Below are 18,418 nucleotides of genomic sequence, written 5' to 3' on the forward strand. Positions count from 1 at the left end.
ATTGTCTCTTTCTATCTCAGATACCATTGATATAAATTTCACTTGTTCTCTAGTTCCAGAGATTCCTTTTGTGTGCAGGTCAGTCTTTTTGGGGTCCAGGTAACTGCATAAGAAACACAAATGGGAATAGGGTACACAATATCCAATAATGTGTCAGCATAACCCAGGGATTGAAGTTATACCTCTTATGTTTGGAAATGAAGACACAAGGGACTGCGGGTGCTAGTTTACGAAAAAAGACAAAAGTTACTCAGTGTGTCAGGTAGCATCTCTGCAAGACACCAGTTCCCTAAGATAACCTAAGTTCTCTAAAATGATTATGCGTGTCAGAGGTTATGGGAAGAAGACAGGAGAATGGGGTTAGAAGGGAGCGATAGATCAGCCATGATTCAATCGTGCAGTAGACTTGATAGGTCAAATGGCCTAATTCTGCTCCTATCACTGAATGTTGGAATGACAGAAATTGTTGCGTGCTATCCAGTCAGCGGAAAGACTACACATGATTACCTGGACTTGGTTATGTAAGGTATAATTTGAAAGCATGCATAGTAGACAATAAACAACGAGGGGATGGTAACAAACTTGCAGAGGCTAAACTGGAAAAAAAGACTGGTAGTAATTGGCAGGTCAGGCAGCATGCCTGGAGAATGTTGATCGGTGATGTTTCCCTTTGTGGAAGCTACCACCAGGGGTGCAGCCTGAAACTCTGAGTTACACCAGCACTTTGTGTCGAATTTTGTAAACCAGCATCGGACGTTCCTTGTTATTACAAGGTCTAAATTGGATTTTGGTACGAACTGTGTACAGTTCAACGTGATGAACCCATTACCCTTATCATAGTCCAAGCATCCAATCCATGTTAACTACACTGTCCATTGTCTAAGTGCACCGCCATTGAGTTTGATTTCATGAGTGACTGGCACCACTCAGTAAAACCATTCTGAACCTCCTTCTTTAAGGTTTATTGGGGTTGCAACAGAGGGTCAAAATCATTCCTGAGCCCTTTGCCTCAGAGAAGATGATTGAAGAATTTCAATATTGGCATGGATTTTGCAGACAGCAGTGAACAAATGGCAGCAGCTGTTCATTCCAAACACTTGGCCACACAGTTCCGACATGCCATTACAATGGAATGTGATTCTTGGATGCAGTTGTAGCATCCCCTACAGAGGATCTACTCATATAGAAATGGGGAAGAAATTATATATTTTGTTAACCAACTAATTGGAAGAAACTCTACTATGAAATTAGGTCTATATTTTACAGTTTCCAACAGCATGGACAAGGAAAATGATAAACAATTAGCCACTGCTTGTTGATTGCAATACAGATAGCACATCTACTTCGGCATTAGTCGCACTGTTCATGGTCAGGGACCAACATGACGTGAGCAATTTTGGAAGCGACTGCCTTCAGTTTAATTATCCTGCACTGCTTAGAGCTAGTCTGCACCTCTTAAAGGGGGAGCTGAACATGCTGGAGCAAGTGGTGGTGGGTGTTTAACAACTGAACCTGACTTGGGAAACTTTGATCAAAGGAGCAACTTGGGCTCTGTATCTTTAAGGACCTGTACTGGAGGGTTTTACTGTGGCACAGGTTGCTCTCTTAAAACACCAGAGATCCAAGTTCAATCCTGACTTCGGGCGCTGTCTCTTTGGAGTTTGTGCGTTTTCCTTGTGACTGCGTGGGTTTCCTCCGCATGGTCTGGTTTCCTCCCACATTCCAAAGACATTCAGGTTTGTAGGTTAATTGGTTTTGGTAAAATTGTAAATTGTCCCTCGTGTGTAGGTTAATGCGAGTGCATGGTGCTCGCCGGCCGGCACAGACTCGGTGGGCAGAAGGGCCTGTTTCCACGCTGTATTTCTAAACTCTAAAGTCTAAAGGCTTTGTGGAAGAGGTGCAAACTAAGAGAGGTATCCTGTACCTGCAAATTAAAATAGTAACAGCAAGCAGTCATAGAAGTTCTGAGTTAAAGAAATTGAGCTTTAAAAATGTAATGTTTTTTGCTCCAGCCATGGAAGCAAATAACATTTGACTCATCAATTCTCCATCACATTGCCATTCTGACCAGGCTTTCTGTAGCTTCCTGCACTGCCACAATGAGGTCCAATGCAGGCTTGAGAAACAACACCTCATCTTCTATCTGGATACTTCATAGCTGTCTGGATTCAATATCAAATTATCCAACTTTTGATGACCTGCAATCCATATCTATATCAGAACGGGCCATATTTGCGCCAAAAAAAAATTGTTTTCTTTCCTCCTCTCCACTTGCACATACGGACCTGCTATTTGTAACACATCACACTGTCACCCTCTACTTATTCCATTAACAACTCGTCCCTATAGCAATCTTGGCATCAACCCATCACATATTTTTCCTTTGAAGATAGACACAAAATGCTGGAGTAACTCAGCAGGACAGGCATCATCTCTGTATAGAAGGAAAGGGTGAGTTACTCCAGCATTTTGTGTCTCTCCTCAGTGTAAACCAGCACCGGCAGTTACTTCCTACATATTTTTCCTTTGTTCTGTCCATCCCTTCTCCATCTTCTCTACAAATTAGAACCAATGTTTTTTTCTCTCTTTCCCAGTTCTAACATTAACCCTGTTTCATTTTCCACAGATGCTGCCTGATCTTCTGAACGATTCCAGTATTTTCTCCGTTTGAGACTATCTTTTAACATATCTTAGTCGATGAGACCTGATTTACTGTACTGAGGTGAAATATGCACCTGTGATAATTTACTGGTGAGAGACAGGCCATGAAAAATCTCCAGGAAATGATTCAGGGTTGTTAGACTGCATTATCACACAGCAGGGATTCAGATGAGGATTTATGTACAGAAAGTATAATGTGAATCAAATGAAGGCACAAGGAACTGCAGATGCTTGTTTACAAAAAAAGACACAGAGTGCTGGAGTAACTCTGTGTGTCAGGCAGCATCTCTGGAGAACATCAAGTGAATTTCCTTATGAAATGCTTTTCAGTAACTAGTCAAACATTGTGGATGAGGGCTTTCAAATAGTGGATAAAAGGCTTCAGCTAGAGGAAGTAAATTATGAGCAAATGTTAATGAAATGTGTAAGATTATGACTCGTTTGTATAGGGTAAATAGAGGAAGCTCTCTTCATTAGTAGATTTTCAAGGACCAGCAACATTGAATTAACATGAGGACAAATGACTACCGGTGGATTTACTTGTATTTTTATGCAGAAGTTAAAAAGATGCTGAATGTGCAAGGATTTTGAACTCAGGGTCAATGAGTTTTCATAAAAATGATTGGCACGAAAGGAAGATATTTTACAGGGAAACCTGGTGCAAAGGTAATAATAATGGGATTACTCAAAAAATACCCAACTATTATGACAGCATTCTGTGCCATAATAGTTATAGGATTTTATAGCCTGCCTTCAATAAAAAGGAGCAGGACTTTGAAGCCAATATATGAAAATCGGAGATACACAAAAATGCTGGAGAAACTCAGTGGGTGCAGCAGCAGAAGGGAAATAGGTAACTCTTCGGGCCGATTTTCCAGCATTTGCAGTTCCTTCTTGAACACATATGAAAATCGGAAATTGATACCACATCTGTTCATGCACGTTCCTGCCATGTTTCAAAATGTAATGGTGAACGGCACAGTCCTGCTGCAGCAATGCCGAGCTGCAGGAATGGCTGGCGTTTGTTCACATTGTGCAAAGGGAATTGCAGGGTCTTACACTAGTTGAGCAGTTCCTAACCTGCTGCGGCACCATTTGCAGCAATGAGGACTGAACAATTTAGTTAATATTAATTTAGTTTAGAGGTAATCATAATCATCCTTTATTAGCCAAGTATGTTTTGCAACATACGAGGAATTTGATTTGCCATACAGTCATACTGAATAAAAAGCAACAGAACACACAAAATATATCTTAACATAAACATCCACCACTGTGACTGCTCCACATTCCTCACTGTGATGGAAGGCGAAAAAACGTTCAAACTCTCCCTTCTTTGTCCTCCAGCCGCCGCGGGCCTCTATCCTTCCGTTCACAGGATGATCTTACTCCCATAGCCGGTGGCGTGCCAGCGCGGAAATAGGCCCTTCGGCCCACTGAGTCCGCACCGACCAGCGATTACCGCACATTAATACGACCCGACACATACTAGGGACAATTTTACATTTATACCAAGCCAATTAATCTACAAACATGTATGTCTTAGGAGTGTGTGAAGAAACTAAAGATCTCAGAGAAAACCCACGCAGGTCACGGGGAGAATGTTCAAACTCCATACAGACAGCATCTGTAGTCGGGATGGAATCCGGGTGTCTGGTGCTGTAAGGCAGTAGCTCTACCGCTATGTCACTGTGCCACACGGGCTGTCCTATCTTTGGTATTCTGTCAGTATCCTTGCCAGCTAGCTAATTTGGATCGCTGCCACTCATTTTGAAATGGTACATTGTGGAGGGAGGCCTTCTAGAGGAATGGCTAATATATTTCAGGTGGGTGTTAGGTAAGCATTTCAAAAGGTAAACATTTCACAGTTGGGGAAAGTGGTTTAATTAGTTTCTGTTTTGAAAAGGAGGCTGATTGCTCTCCTTTTTGTGTTGGGTCACTCGAAGATTTATTGAAAATAAATGCATTGAAATGCTATTTATCAAGATCTTTATGAAGCACAACACTTCAACCTTGCTGTATAAGTAAAGGTGTGAGTTCTTCAGTTTGCTTCACGATGCATTTTTCATTGAGTGTAACATGGAACTGAGCAATCTTCAAGAACGCTGAGTTTCGATACCTCACGCAAGCATTATAAGTCTACTGAGTGAGATCAAAGGTTAAATGAAGTGTTTGAGGCTTTCTGTTCTGGTCTGGGCTTTATTTAGGCAACAATCCAGGTCACATGATCCTCTAGAGATTTCAACCAGTTCAAATAATAACTGTGTTAAATGATTCCTTAAGGTTTTAAAATCTACGGCAATGAATAAAAAAGGAAACCCATATGCAAATAAGTGCTTAGTTTGCATATTAACTCTTAATAGTGGAAGGACAAACTTCTTGAGCTTTTTAATCTATGAATTAGTTTAAAGGCAAAGCATCTTCTCCAACTTAAATTTGTTTCTTATTTTTTAATTTCCAATCTCAGAATTAATATTTTGATCATCATACCATTCGAGGTATTGATTATGTCTTATGGGGGCGTTTTACTAGAAGGCGCTAATTTAATGAATAGGCAGGAAATGCAAATACAAAAGAAGGGTTAGCAGGTATGTGAATTACAAAGAATAATTTTGTTCTGTTCCCTTATTCTTTCCCTCCGTAGATCCCCATTTTAAATAGGATTCCTATAAGCTGGTGGAGTGGAATGCCATGAAGGTATGTAGCACACTGGCAATGGTAGACAGAGATTAGAACCTCAATATGATAATCTCCTAAATGTTCAAGAAGGAACTGCAGATGCTGGATGTTGATCTCCTAAATGTTGATGGCTTTGGTTGGCTGTGCCAAACGGAACCAGCCTTCAGCTTCACAGACAAAGGTCAATCTGGTCTAATACCCATCCGCTGGCCTTATTGAGTTTTATAGATGGCACTGTACCTGCTACTCTGGTTTATGGCTAGATTGTATAAGGAGATTCCATTCATTTCAATGGAGATTCTAGACTTGTGGGATGCAGAAAATAAGTAATTCTCCTATTCGTTTTACTATATATTCATATTTATCGTGATTTCTTAGCATTATAAAAGTGAATATTTAAAACAATATTTCCATTATTTTTATTAGTTTTTAAATGGCTTGGCATGAAAGCTGTTCAAAAGCATCAGCTTTATCAGGAATCAAATTTTCACTGCCAACTTTGGTTTCTGTCAAAGCTGTCCAGGGGCATCTTGAGGAAAGGATCGCAAAACAACCACATCTGAGTCCTTATAGCTCATTAGACTCCATTGCTGATTCATGGGTGTGGGCAGCCACTGAGATAAGACTTCATGTGATGTTCAGATAAGCGCAGGTGGGTACCACAAATGGCAATTCCTGGAGGTCTGAAAAGCTGATCTAATGTTCCTTCTGAGGGTGTTCCAATGATGACATTGGTGCAGCAATACTTAAAGGGGCTTGCCCACTTGGGCGACCTAATTGGCGAGTTTAGAAGAGTTTCGGAGAGTTTGAAAAAATGTCATGTTATCAACCTCCTTCAACAATGTTGAAGACTAACTTCGACTAGCTTCGACTAACTTCGGGAAAATTGGACACTGAATAGTGGAGAGTGAAGATGACCTCCTTCGATTTCCTTCGACCTCCCTTCGACCTCCCTTTGACTATGATGAAGACTATCTATTCGACTATCCTCGATTACCTATGACTTTCGACTACCTTCGACTATCCTCGATTACCTATGACTAACATGCCGGTCTACAACGACCTACTATGACTAAACCTACGAGTAAAAAAGTATCGATTTTTTCCATGGCGACCTTTTTTTACTCGCAGGCATTTTTCAACATGTTGAAAAAATACGCCGCGACCTAGCTGAGGCCTCGAGTACATGGGGACTACACTCGAGCATGAAGGAGGGTTACAAAGACCTCCTACAACCTTGTGTCGACCATGTTGCGAATATGAGTCGAGGGCAAACTCGCCAGAACTCATGGATTAGGTCGCCCAAGTGGGACAGCCCCTTAAGCATGAATGCAGTGAACTGAAGAATATTCTTCAGGTAAGTTTCTTTGATCTTACTTTTTCCATTCATGTAGAGCAAAGTAAGAACAAGCAGACATCCTTATGGGCGTTCAGTTCCCCATGCCTATTTTGCCATGGGTGGTGCGTGCTGGTACTGGAAGATTTTAAGTTCATGTTCATAAGTTATAGGAGCAGAATTAGGCTATTTGGCCCTTCAAGTCTACTCTGCCATTCAATCTTGGCTGATCTATCCTTCCCTCTCAACCCCATTCTCCTGCCTTCTCCCCATAACCCCTGATACCCCTACTAAACAAGAATCTGTCATTCTGCGCTTTAAAAATATCGATTGACTTGGCCTCCACAGCCTTCTGTGGCAATGAATTCCACAGATTCACCACCCTCTGACTAAAGAAATTCCACCTCATCTTCTTTCGAAAGGTACGTCCTTTTATTCTGAGGCTATGGCCTCTGGTCAGAGACTCTCCCAGTAGTGGAAACATCCTCTCCACGTTCACTCTACTCAGGCCTTTCACTATTCGGTAAGTTTCAATGAGGTCCCCCTCATCTTTCTAAACTCCAGGTACTGCCAAGTGCTCATCATACATTAACCCAATCATTTCTGGGAGAGAGAGATTTCACTCGATACTGACTCTCTACGTAGGAATTGCAAAATGGGTTTAAAATTAGATCTGTCTTTCCAGTTGTATGTCAGAAATTGATAAATGTTAATACATAGTGGAAGGTGTGATGTTAAGTTACAGTGATGGAGAGATGAAATACAAGAAGCTGACTTGCATGGACATCTGCTGTGTCTGTTTCACTTTGACTATATCGCCTCTAGTTATTGCTCTTTGGATGTGGTCTGGTTTTAAGAGCTGAAGCTGTTCTAAAATGGCATCCCTTTTAAATCATAACTCTCTTATAAACCCTTCCAAGGTAGATCAGCAGCGCACACAGTCCATCAGATATGCATAGTCTGGACAGTCTGGTCTCAGTGCTTTGTAAGTCCCTTTGGCCATTGTTACGGCTCTGCCTCTGTAATCTTCTGAAGTATGTGACACAGATAAACCTGATTCAACACTCATGGTGTATTTAATGAAAACGTTGGTAAACATTACTGTGTTTAATGGCAGCTTTTAATGGAACCAATTAATACAATGTGTAAATGAAATAAATCTTGAGTTATTTTATGCATTCCATGTCAAGCTGGTTACCAAACAGCTAATAAAAAAATAAGGTGCTAACATCATTCTGTGCATTAACATGTGTTAGAAATATTTATTTGCAGAAGAAAAATCAGGAGCAAAATGCACCATTAATTTTACAGACCAATGGATAAAATGCAGTTGTAGCATTAATTCCAAAAATGCCATTCCCTTTAACTGGTGTTGTTTTGGTCACAGAAAAGGAACTGTTACATTTTCTTTCAAATTATGATATTTTTGAGAACCAAGTTAAAATCAGAAATTATTATTTTTTAAAATTTGAATCTATAAGTAAAATTTGAGACGAAGTTAAATTTTAGGAATGTGTGCTCCTGGCATGGGGCCATACCCACAGGGAGTGCACGTTGAAAAATCTTGGAAGCGTGTTCGGGATTTCCTGATATGCACTCCCAATGGGCGAGGCAATGTGCCAGGAGCACACATTTGTAAAATTTATTTTCTAAACTTTAATCAAGATTACCTCTAACATTAAAACAACGCTGAACTTTTGGAATTGATATTAGAATTAAAGTCTTTGTTCTCAATCAAGCATCAATATATTTATGTCTTAACCTTGTCTTTGGCAGGCTGAGTTTACTCAACTGGTCATCTCCAGTTACAATCATAATTTGAAAGACTTGCAGTTTTTGCTGCTTTTTTTCTCACAGGATGGTATTTCTAAAATATAATTACATTTTGCTTATGGTTTGATGTAATCTCCAGGTAATAATTTTTTTGAAAGATTTTTTCTGTACCACACTGTTTTGTAGTTCCTATACAATAGACAAATTAAGTTGTTCTGTCAGGTTAAGCTCTTGGCTGTGGGGAATCAATTTTGCTTTCAATAGCAATCTACACATTCTGTATGTCATGTCTTGAAAATTATCTTAGAAAGAAACAAAATCTGCTCAAAACATAAAAATTATTTTATCAATTTCCCATTTCTGTCACCTTGGCATATTTAAGTATGAGTTATCAAGTGACAGCAAAATAGATTCTAATTCTGGGAAAGAAGTTTGAGATCTCAATTGTAGCGTGATGTCCACCAGTGTGCAAGCATTAACCGCTGAGAAGTCATTCAATTTACCAATCTCATTATTTCTAATCCCTATAAATATGGTCCTCTACCAAGGGCTGAATCACTTCTATCAAAGCAAGCTATGATTTTGTAGAGGGGAACACAGTATAGAATAGTAGTATTACACATTATTTTCACTTTGCCCTACAAACTAGCAATATCTGCCACTCAAAATGTTAAGGGCACAGGGTCACCCTTTAAGTCTCCTTCCAATTGCACACCATTTTTATTTGATATTGACTACCATAATAGTCAGTCAATAACTATGACCGTCCTAACTGTGCTCGGAACCTTCACCACATGGATTGAAATGGTGACACGAGCATATGCAGTAAACATTGGCTTAGCAGTTCTGCCTATTTTCTCAGAAGGAATTATCAAAATAATCACAAAATAAGCAGCAGGATTGCGCAGTTGTAGTGCCAGAGACCCGGGTTCAATCCTGACTACGGGTGCTGTCTGTACGGAGTTTGTAGGATCGCCCTGTGACCTGGGTGGGTATTCCCCGGGAGGTCACGGGGAGGAAGTACAAACTCCGTACAGACAGCACCCTTAGTCGGGATCGAACCCGGGTCTCTGGCGCTGCAAGAACCGTAAGGCAGTAACTCTACTGCTGCGCCACCTTGGCTGCCGTATGCGGGGCATCGCTGGTCGGTGTGGACTTGGTGGGCCGAAGGGCCTGTTTCCGCATTGTATCTCTAACCTAAACTAAACTAAAATATCTGTAGCATCATTCAGTCTATAAGACTGGGAAAAAGGATTGGTGTAGATGAGCAAAAGGGTTGGCGTGAATAGTTCAGTTCTCTGCTATGACTTGCTATTTTATTCTAACGTACAAACAGGTAGATAAAAGGCATTATAAAGTATTTGCAAGTCATTTCAGAAGAAGGATGAGAAAGGAGCTGACTCCTCCAAGCCATGTCCACACAATATTAATGAAGCTGTTGTTAATGCACCTGGATGACCATTCACTATAAAACGGAGTGGTGCGAGATCCAGTTATCAAGGCTTGTAATTCACACAATGAAAATTTTGTTCAAATCAAAGGAAATCTGATACAATTTTTGGAGAAATGCAGAAATCTAATAACTGCACTTGGTTATTTGTTGCTTTTCCACAGGCGAACTATATAACAACCTTTGCCAGTGTAATCACTTGGAATCAATAAACTGATAAATAGTTCAGGTATCTATCCTTTTCATGTGAGATTCAGGTATCTAGTCTTTTGATAGGAGATTTGAGTGAATATTTATGGTGAGCTGTTATTGTTGTGGAAAGTCCAACTTTTAGGCCTTATGGTTGTCATCGATTGTGATAATTATTCAAAAGGTGCTTTCTATAAGAATTCTTTCATGGGTCAGATCATGGTGGTGTAGGCACACTGACTTGCATCACTCTCTTGATCATTCTGACCCAACCAAACTGATGTGGATACAGAAAGCTTTTCACACCAAACCAATGTTGTCTGAACTCCAGCAAAGTGACATGAATAGACAATAGACAATAGGTGCAGGAGTAGGCCACTTGGCCCTTCGAGCCAGCACCGCCATTCAATGTGATCATGGCTGATCATCCCCAATCAGTACCCCGTTCCTGCCTTCTCCCCATATCCCCTGACTCCGCTATCTTTAAGAGCCCTACCTAGCTCTCTCTTGAAAGTATCCAGAGAACCGGCCTCCACCACCCTCTGAGGCAGAGAATTCTCTGTGAGAAAGTGTTTCCTTGTCTCCGTTCTAAATGACTTACCTCTTATTCTTAAATGGTGGCCCTTGGTTCTGGACTCCCCCAACATCGGGAACATGTTTCCTGCCTCTAGCGTGTCCAAACCCTTAATAATCTTATATGTTTCAATAAGATTCCCTCTCATCCTTCTAAACTCCAGAGTATACAAGCCCAGCCGTTCCATTCTCTCAGCATATGACAGTCCCGCCATCCCGGGAATTAACCTTAGAAACCTACGCTGCATTCCCTCAATAGCAAGAATGTCCTTCCTCAAATTAGGGGACCAAAACTGCACACAATACTCCAGGTGTAGTCTCACTAGGGCCCTATACAAATGCAGAAGAACCCCTTTGCTCCTATACTCAACTCCTCTTGTTATGAAGGCCAACATGCCATTTGCTTTCTTCACTGCCTGCTGTACCTGCATGCTAACTTTCATTTTCTGATGAACAAGGATCCCGTTGTACTTCCCCTTTTCCCAACTTGACACCATTTGGATAGTAATCTGCCTTCCTGTTTTTGCTACCAAAGTGGATAACCTCACATTTATCCACATTAAACTGCATCTGCCATGCATCTGTCTACTCACCCAACCTGTCCAAGTCACCTTGCATTCTCATAGCATCCTCCTCACAGTTCACACTGCCACCCAGCTTTATGTCATCTGCAAATTTGCTAATGTTACTTTGAATCCCTTCATCTAAATCATTGATGTATATTGTAAATAGCTGTGGTTCCAGCACCGAGCCAGGCAGTACCCCACTAATCACTGCCTGCCATTCTGAAAAGGACCCGTTCCATTCTGAAAGGGACAAGTTATAATGATCAGACCTGTATCAGTTCACTGAAGATGCTATACATACACCTGGAACTCTTTGATAGCTGATAACACCAAGTCATAGTTCAGCTTGTTGTATAAGTATCAAGATTGTTAAATGTCTGACAATCAAATAATTATTATTCAAATAAAAATCTTTTTTTTTTTGAAAAATATGATGCTACAAACTTTTAAATAAATAAATGAAATAAAATAAACTGAATAGTTATAATAAAAGCTCTTTTCTTCCTTCTCTGCAGCCATAAAATCACATTTTAAATCCTGCTCCATCTTTTGACACACTGGTGCCCATGATTGCCAAATAAGTTTGAGACTACCATATTTGACCTTGGATGTTCAGTCCCGCATTTAAGGGCATTTAGATGAGTAAATGCCAGTGGCTACAGCAAAATGGTTTGCTTTTCTTAGAAATCCACACCAAACATTTACGGTTAGTAAACTTGTGTTAATGAACCAAATCTTGTTGGCTGACAGTCAAAGAGACAGAGGCACAGCACTTAGCACTGCAGCTTCACAGCTCCATGAACCTGAGTCTGATCCTGATTTTGGATGCTGCCTGTTAACAACCGGAAACATGAGCTCCTGCTTGCTGGACCTTCACGGATGCTGCCTGACCTGCTGAGTATCTCCAGAATCTTCTGCATCTCTTTCAGATTTCCAGAACCTCCCTTCCATTGACTCCATCTACACATCATGTAGCCTCGGCAAGGCATTATCAAGGACCAGTCTCACCCCAGTCACTCCCTCTTCGCCCCTCTCCCATCTGGCAAGGGGTACAGAAGTGTGAAAACGCTCATCTCCAGATTCGGAGACAGTTTCTTCCCAGCCCTTATCAGGTAAGGGAATCATCCTATCATCAACTAGAGGGCAGCCCTGAGCTACCATCTAACTTATTGGAGACCCTCGGACTATGTTTAATCGATTCTAGATTTTATCTTGCACTAAATGGTATTCTCTTTATCCTGTATCTGTACACTGTGGGCTGCTTGATTGTAATCATGTACAGTCTTTCTGCTGATTGGATAGTTTGCAACAAAAAGGTTTTCAGTGTACCTCGGTACATGTGAAAATAAAGTAAACTAAACTAAACTATTGGGGAAATCTGGGCAGTGGGCCAAGTTCAGGATGGCCTAGCTTAATATTTCCCTTTGCTCCTTCCACTCCCCTGGTTGTGATTATCGAACTTAACACAAAACAAAATCTTGGTCCTCGAGATCTCCGTGGAAAAATATCAGACGCACATCAAGGATTCTTTTACCATCGTAAGTTGTCATGAAATCTTCAAGAGCTAAACAGGTTGAATTCTGTCTATCCCGCTGCCTTAAGCAGAGTACTTGCTTCTCTGGAGTAGAGGAAAATACATTTCAGATGTCTTTATCATTTCTGTGGAAAGAATAAAAATTCCAGGGGAAAAAAATGATTGGGCAAGAGTACATTTAAAATGTTAAGAACCATACAATTGATTGTCTTGTTAATAAAAACAGACCAAATCTTGTCTCCTTCATATGACAATTCCTTCTTTGCTATTTTACCCGTCATTAACCTGGTTGCTTGCAATAATTTCTAGCCTGACGTTATTGTAAAATTTACCACTAACTCTGTCAACACCGCCATTCAGGATAAGAGTGCTTCTATTTACATGCATGCGTTTTCATTCGTCTTAACCAATTCCTGATGACTCTGTGTCTTTGAAAAACCACCTGTTACCCTTTCTCAGTTTCAGCAGCCAGATGAAATGTATAAACCAAGCTCAAGCAAAGCAAAGAAATGAACAGATGTCAAAGTACAAAAAATACCATAAATCTTTTTGACACTAATTAGTGCAGGCCAAAATATTATGAGACTGACGACAATTGCTACATTCTTTCATGTTTTCAAGCTGTAATGAGAAAAGGAAACTGGTGAAAATATATAAGTAGTTCTGCCATTATGGCGTTAGAGAACAGTGTCCAAGTTTTGTGCAACGTTTTCCACGGTCTTCAAATAAATTGTTGTTAGCAATTTAAGAGAAAAGAAAGGACCATAGAATCAGGTAATTAAAATGTTCATCAACGAGGCACCTCTCTCAGTTTCTTACTTTAACTTTCAAAACTTATGCTCGAGACTTGGTGGGCAGGCAAGTTGTAGGGAAGTATGCCTGCAAATTCAATTGCGTAATGCTGCTTTTATTCAGCATTATGTAATTGAAAATTGGTTTTTCCATGACTGAGAAACAATTGTGATCATTTCCATCTGTCTTCTGGAAAAGTCAACAGGGCACTTTCTGTTGTGAGTCACCTTTGTCATCCTGATGTCAATTCCACGTCAGGCCTGCACACAGTGATGTCATTCCCCATGCAATGCGCCAGAGTGGTGGAGTCTTAAATTTCCTCGGAAATGGTCTGGTTAAGCCTCGCAGTTGTACTTTGACTGGGCCCCGCACATTGATGCAATCACAAAGAAAGCCCATTAATGCCTCTGTATCCTTAGAAGATTGAAGAGACTTGGTTGGTAGACAAATACCCTTGAACTTCAACAGGTGTACAGTAGAGAGCATATTGACTGGTTGCATCGTGGCCTGGTTCGACAACTTGAATGCCCAGGATTACAGGGAGTGATGGACACTGCCTGAACCATCACAAATACTGACCTCAAATACTGCCTCAAAATGGCAGCCAATATCACCAATGACCCACATCACTCTGGCCATGCTCTCATTTAACTCCTACCATTGGGAAAAATGTAGAGGAGTTGAATAAAGTGACTACCACATTCCAGAATAGCTTCTTCCCAAAAATCATCAAGCTTTTGAACACCACACAACAATAACCTCGACTATGAACTTCTATGGACTGTCTTTGGTTGCACTTAGGACTTTGTGTTTTATTTTTTCCTAGTATTGTGATTATCAGTTTATTGACTTTATTTTGTTTTTTATCAACTGTGTGTATTGCTTTTACAGGCCTGTTATGCTGCTGCGAGTAAAAATTTAATTGTTCTGTCTCAGGGCGCATGACAACTAAACACTCCTGACTTGACCTTTCATGTCTGCATGCAGTAAGTTTTAGACAGTATTTAGGCATGACCTTATAAATGGCAAGTATGCTTGTACTACAAAATTTGCGGCAACAACTTAAGGTTACAGTTGTATAAGACGTTGGTGAGACCACATTTGGTGTACTGCCCCCCCCACATCCCCCCCCCACCCACCCCCACGACTTTCTTCCTTCTAGCTTCACAATCCACAACTCTTCAAACCACTCACACCTTCCTTTCTTAGTCTGAAGAAGAGTCTTGACATGAAATGTAGCTAACCATGTTCCGCTGAGATGCTGCCTGACCAGCTGAGCAACTCCAGCACTCTTTGTAGTTTGGAGTATTATGTTCAGTTTGGTCACACTGCTATAGGAAGGATGTTGTTAAGTTGGAAATAATGCAGAGAGAATTTACAAGAATGGTGCCAGGAATTGAGGCATGAGCCCTAAGCAGAAGTTGGACTGGCTGGGTTTTTATTTCATGAAACACAGGAGGATGAAGGGTGATCTTCCAGAGGTGTATAAGATTATGAGGGGAATAGATAGAGTGAACATATAGAATCTTTTACCCAAAGTAGGGGAATCAAGAACCAGAGGACATAGGGTTTAAGGTGAGAGGGGAAAGATTTAATAGGAACCTGAGGGTCAACTTTCACATGTCTCACATACAATTCGTTCATGGGCAATTGTTCCTGTCAAGAATATGTTGCTGGAATTTTGTTCCAGTGTTACTTGCTCCTGTACTCCAATGTTACTTGCTCCAGTACCTCCACCAATGTAAAGCACTTTGGGCAATGAGTTGCTTTTTAAATGTGCTATAGAAATAAAAGTGACCTGACTTGACTTGACATGTGTGATTAAGGTAGTACCTCACTCCCTGTAATCCAGGGCTTTCAACTTTTATATTCTACGCTTAAAGATTTTATAGCTATAATTTAATTAGTCTTTTTTGATTATTTTCAAGACCTGTCCATGACATTTTTCAGAAATCATGGTCAATGTACAACACAGAAGGAGGTCATTCAGCCAATGTATTTGTGACATATTATCAACAGTTTTTTTTAAATGTAGGACTTCTTCAAAGGTCTTGTGGAAGTCTGCAAATGACACATTAGCGTGAATTAGTGAATTCCCATCACTGACTGAACATTATTTTCCTTGACAAATTTGGCAAACTTTCTTCTTCCTCTGCAGTGAATACAAGTCATGTCGTGCCAAGTAACATTTTAACGTCCATTATTTCCTTATTTTCACTCACTTTATTCTCCGCTTTCAAGAGATCCACATTTACTATCCATTTCTTCAAAATGTGACAAAAAGTGTCCTTTTATACTTCCTTTTTTTGTGACATTTACTCTCTACTTTGTTGTCTTTTGTCTATCTCCATATTATCAGTAATTGCTCTAATGTATTTATGTAATTTCTTTCAGTTTTACATGGTCATTTGTCTCCATTGCAATGGAATTTGCCCAATAACGACCGAGGCCCTTCTGAATATAAATTGGTTCTATATTGCTTTAAATTCTACATATTGCATATTTTCCCTAACCTTCTATTATTTTATAACCATATAACCATATAACAATTACAGCACGGAAACAGGCCATCTTGGCCCTACAAGTCCGTGCCGAACAACTTTTTTCCCTTAGTCCCACCTGCCTACACTCATACCATAACCCTCCATTCTCTTTTCATCCATATGCCTATCCAATTTATTTTTAAATGATACCAACGAACCTGCCTCCACCACCACTTCCAGTGGAAGCTCATTCCACATAGCTACCACTCTCTGAGTAAAGAAGATCCCCCTCATGTTACCCCTAAACATCTGTCCCTTAATTCTGAAGTCATGTCCTCTTGTTTGAATCTTCCCTATTCTCAAAGGGAAAAGCTTGTCCACATCAACTCTTTCTATCCCTCTCATCATTTTAAAGACCTCTATCAGGTCCCCCCTTAACCTTCTGCGCTCCAGAGAATAAAGACCTAACTTATTCAACCTATCTCTGTAACTTAGTTGTTGAAACCCAGGCAACATTCTAGTAAATCTCCTCTGTACTCTCTCTATTTTGTTGACATCCTTCCTATAATTGGGCGACCAAAATTGTACACCATACTCCAGATTTGGTCTCACCAATGCCTTGTGCAATTTTATCCAATAACAGATCGAAAAAAATCTCCTGGACAGTTTTGGTCATGCCGCTTGAAATCCTTGGTTCAGTTGCCTGAACCGTCCTCTCACCTGCTAGAGAGCGGAACTGATCTCCCATCTACCTCATTGGAGACCTTCAAACTATATTTAAACAGACTTTAATGCACTTTATCTTGCGTTGAACATTATACCCTTTATCCTGTATCTGTACACTGTGGACAGCTTGATTATAATCATGTGTAGTCTTTCACTGACATGATAGCATGCAAAAAATATATTTTTTTACTGTACCTCAGTGCACATGACAATAATAATCTGAACTAAATTAATATAAATAAATTTGGGTTTAAATTCAAAAATCTTAGTACACTTTACCCTTTTATCAATATTACATTAATATGAAGCAGTTTATGATTCTTTTTAGAGATTTGTTCATTAACTAAATCTGTCTTGTTACTCTTTTGATCAGAATCTATTTTAGAATAATTGAATCAGTTATACAGTATGGAAACAGGCCCTTCAGCCAAACTCATTCATGCTTACCAAGTCTCATTGGTCTTTATCGCTCTGAACCTTTTCTATCCATTTAGCTTTCCAAGTGTCTTTTAAATTTTGCTATTGTGCCTGCCTTAATTACTTCCTCTGGCAACTCATTCCACTCATCAACCACCCTCTGTGTGAAAAAAATTACTCCTCAGATTCCACTTAATTCATTCCCCTTCTCCCTTAAACTTATGCCCTCATGTTTTAGACTCCCCAACGCTGTGAAAGTGACTGTGACTGGCTTCCTTATCTATGCCTCTCATGATTTAATAAACCTCTACAAGGTCATCCCACAGCCTCCTTCATTCTGTGGAAAACAGTTCCAGCCTATCCGGCCTCTCATTTCAACTGACATAATGGAAACTCCATATTATTACAAAGAACATGCCCACCATAATAAACTTCTGTAAAGCACAAGATCACAGGAATTGTGTGGTACAGAATAAGCCTCGTAAAAGCTAATTATATGAAGTCGACTTGATAACAAGTGCAAAGGAAATCAGCCAAGCCATTGATCTAATGTGGGCCACATGCAAAGGGGAAAGAAACTAGGGGGATATGACTGGGGAATTGATAGCAAGGAAGAATTGCTGTCACGGTTAGGTATTTTGCCTGAAATCATCCACCCAAGGCAGGTTCTTACCCCCAAATTTGACCATGCAGGTTTCATTAGTAACTGGGCAGTTTGTGGGACTTGCACATGTGATTAATGAATCACAGATATGGTGTCTAGGCATGAACCAAACTCTGTTAGGTCATCACGGTGCATGACCACCTCCTTGCAGCATTGGTGCATAACAAACATGATCGTACCCATAATAAAAATCATGGGCTGTGTTTTAATTCATCTGAACTTTCCTGCATAGAAATTATAAAATTTGTACTAGGTCAAAAAGAGATTATTCATTCTTTGTAAAGGTCACTTTACCTTTAATACTTTTAATGCATGGAGAAAACAATTCCTAGCATTATCACGATGTTTCAATGTACTGTTTCCACCCCGCATGTTTTGTGTTCCGACCTTTGCCATTGAATTGAGTAACATGCATGCATTTATACAATTGTTGCATTTCACGATTTAAAGACTCTGATTACATCTCCTTTCTGCCTTCTAGTCTCCAGTGAAAACAAATTCCTTTTCAGCAAGTTTAAGATTCCAAAATCATAATTCTTCTGTGGGTCACTTCAAATACATCAGTGTTCTTTTTG

The sequence above is a fragment of the Leucoraja erinacea genome, chromosome 13, assembly GCF_028641065.1.
Source record: "Leucoraja erinacea ecotype New England chromosome 13, Leri_hhj_1, whole genome shotgun sequence".
NCBI classification, from domain to species: domain Eukaryota; kingdom Metazoa; phylum Chordata; class Chondrichthyes; order Rajiformes; family Rajidae; genus Leucoraja; species Leucoraja erinaceus.